Source organism: Bidens hawaiensis, unplaced genomic scaffold (genome assembly GCF_021521415.1).
Source record: "Bidens hawaiensis isolate Kalapana, Puna unplaced genomic scaffold, B.hawaiensis_p1.1 tig00046316_1, whole genome shotgun sequence".
NCBI lineage: Eukaryota > Viridiplantae > Streptophyta > Magnoliopsida > Asterales > Asteraceae > Bidens > Bidens hawaiensis.
The window spans coordinates 10,933-14,576 of NW_027498275.1; positions in this window are offsets into that span (position 1 = coordinate 10,933).

A 3,644-nucleotide genomic window follows, 5' to 3' on the forward strand; every position below is an offset into this window, starting at 1 on the left:
CGAAAACATCTTTCATCAAGTGGGTAGTATCAAGAGATATGCTTCTTTATTTCAATATCTGCGTATGAGAAGTGTGGGGAACACAGCTGAGAGTAAGAAAGTGACGCTCAAGTTTCAGTTTCGAAACTTTAATCTATTGAAGGGAGAAACAGTTGAAGAGATGATTACACGGTTTAATCATTTAATTGCTGAAATGGACAAGATGAAATTGGAAATTTCTGAGAATGATAAAATTGACACTATTAAGAGTGTGATTCCAAGTTCTTACTCGACATTTCTAATGGTTTTGAAAGAGAATGACTATTTCTTGAATGAAGACTTGACTACACTTGAATTTTTACAGAAGATTGAAGCCAGGGAATACGATCTTAAGTGTCAAAAATCCTCCAAGGAAAGTCAAGATCCAGCTTTCTATGTTGGAAGTATGCCTCTTAGTTCAACGATTTCTCCAATAAATGATTTTCTTACTTAAGCTGCAAGTGAAAAAGAATCAACTATGTTTAATGATCCAAAAGTATGTTTTTACTCTGCTGGTAATTCTGGATGGTCTGGTGGTTCTGGAAGTTCAACTACTACTAATCCATTTGCTTCACCGCCTAGTGTTAATATGAAGGAAGCTGAGCAAAACTTTTGTCACACCCTCAAAATCCACTAACGGAGTTTTACCGTCAGAGGGTGTGAACTAACAGGATCGGATTCATTAGTTATAATCAAACCATAAAACAACGTTTCAAAATCATGAAAACGTTTGCGAGTAATTAAATGCGGAAGCGTAAAACCATAGAAACCAATGTTGCGTCACGCAGGACGACTTAAAACCCAATGATAACAGTTAAAAATAAGTTTGCATAATTAAAAGTGTTTCAAGCAATGCATGATCCTAAACCGCACGCCCGCCTCGGCTACCTGAGAATAACATACTAAAAGTGTCAACACGGGGTTGGTGAGTTCACAAGTTTATATAAAATAAAGCGTTTAGCGTTTGCGTTCAGCGTTTTGCGTTACAGCGTTTTGCGTTACAGATAGTGTTATGTCAATTATATATCTATAGGTAGCTAGCCTATAAAACAAGTATTACTAAGTGTTCGACACCGAAGCTGACTGTTTATCATTTGCCTTGCCACCAGGTCTATCCCGACCATGGTATGTGTTTAGCCAAGATTACACCCACTCGACCTCCAGTCGAGTTTAGCGTTAGGTGGGGTTTGTCAAACCAGTAGTAATACTCAACAATGACTCGCTATTATCCAATATTAAACGGTTCGATGTGAATGAAGGACTTTAGTTAACGCGTTTGCCACTTAGTCTTTACAAGTGATATATAATCTATATTAACAAAATCTTAAATGCGTTTTCGGAGTATGTTATCTCCCCCAAGTGAAAAGCGTTTGAAAACAGTTTGAAAGGGGTAAGTGAACTCACTGTTTGCGAAGAATTCCCAAAAATAAATCACCAAGTGATGCACGTCACAGAAAACTCTCTCTAGCGTTCTAAAACAACAAAGAGATTTTCTAAGTGTCGGAACTATTAACGAGTCTCTAGACCCGGCACATAATACCTATGCACACAACATCTTTCGTGTTTCGTTTATGAATCGTGTGTGACTTTAACAAGTGTAGTTGTGATACGTTACATGTGTAAGCAATTATTTACGTGTCATGTATTCATAATGTACATCACTAGCAATTACTCCCCGTAAAGGCAATTTGGTCAAATCATGACAATCAATTAGCAATTATTCCCCGCAAGGGCATTTTGGTCAAAACACGACAATTAATTTGCAATCATTCCCCTCAAGGGCAATTTGGTCAAAACACGATAATAAATTAGCAATCACATTGTTTCATGCAACTTTCACAAAACTCAGCAACTAGTTTCTTATCGACAGAATTCTACTTGAAAAATTAGTCTATCCCACCGATCATAGCATCACAATTAATTTACCAAAAACCATCACAAAAGCATATATGTCTTAGGTTTCCAGAACATATTTTATTATATTTTTATTCCATTTCTCACAATAATCAAATCATTACAGCAAACTCATAACAGTCAAATTCATGCGCAACAGAATGTTATTTGAAATTCCTGTTAAACGAAAAAATCCAATAAATGTAAGACCACTTGGGTTAGGTTCCTAACTCAATAAGTCAACTTCCAGAAGTGGAACCAACCCAATTGGTCTCGTAGTTCATGAGATATAATATTTACAAAACAACCTAACAGCAGGTCTAACAACTCAGCTTTGCACAACGTTTTTGTAACATCATAAAAGTTAACTTTTACACGTCCAAAAATTGTAAATTTATATTCTTTAGAAACTAGAATCAACCTAGTTTACTGTAGTATCAATAATCTCAACCAATTCTCACATTTACACCCAGATACAGTCAATTGAACATTAACAACACAATCTGTCCAGAAACTGTTTGCAACAAAACTCAACATATTAACCATCTATAGACTATAATCCGTTCTTATAACACTCTAGACTCCATAATCACTATCCATGCACATCAATTACACATTACATACATGATTAGGGTTTTTGCTTGAACTCAAATCAAAGACACAAACAATTAACATGTAACAATATCAATTCTAGTTATCAAATCATCATCAAATCAACAACAATCATATGAACACCATACACACATAAATCGGCCCCTAGGGTTTTCAATTAACCCATTAAACATCGAAATTAAGTATAAAGGATGCAAGGGATAGTCGTTTATACCTTCCTAGCACCTTAATCTTCAATCAAAAGCTTGAAAACTTGGTTGTATGTGTGTGTGTGAATGGCGGCAGCCGTGTGGGGGGGGGGGGGGGGAGAGGAGTCCGATTGGGGTAAAGGAGAGGAGAGAAAGAATGAGTTAGGGTTTAGGTTTATTATTATTAATAATAATAATATGTTACACTCAAGTCCCTCAACTTTCAATTGTTGTTTTTCTAGCTTAACTAACTAGTTCTAGTACATTGAGTTTACGTTTATAACGATGTTATCACACAACACATAAGTCTAACACATAATTATCACATAATTACTTTTTTGACGTTTTTCGTTTATTCACCAATTGTTTGCGTCAACTCGTTTTCGTTTCGGTGCAATTTCCGAAAGACTACACATGTAGTAAGTGTTAAGCGTCATTTAAACCCTAGTTTAAATGTAATGAGGTGTGCGTTATAGATTCAGTGATCTTTAAGTTTGAATTGACGGAGTTGAGTTAACGGAGTTAACTTGAAATTGACGATTGTCACATCATTCCCATGTTAAAGAATTTTCGTCCCGAAAATTTGAGTCAAGTCGTGATGAGTGTCTGAAAAAGTAAGAAAAATAGTCAAGTCGTGATGAGTGTCTGAAAAAGTAAGAAAAATTTTCAGATTGTCATATCATCCCCTAGTAGAAAGAAATTTCGTCCCGAAATTTAATTCATACCTCCGGTGATTTCTGACGGTTTGCCGGGTTTCGCGGTTTTCTGTGTTTGGTCAGCCCTTCAAAAAGGTGGGGATACTTTTTCATCATTTGATCCTCGCGTTCCCACGTGAACTCTGGTCCACGTCTCGAGTTCCAACAAACCTTAACGATTGGAATTTTGCTGTGCTTGAGCGTTTTGGTTTCCCAATCCAAAACCTCGACTGGTTCC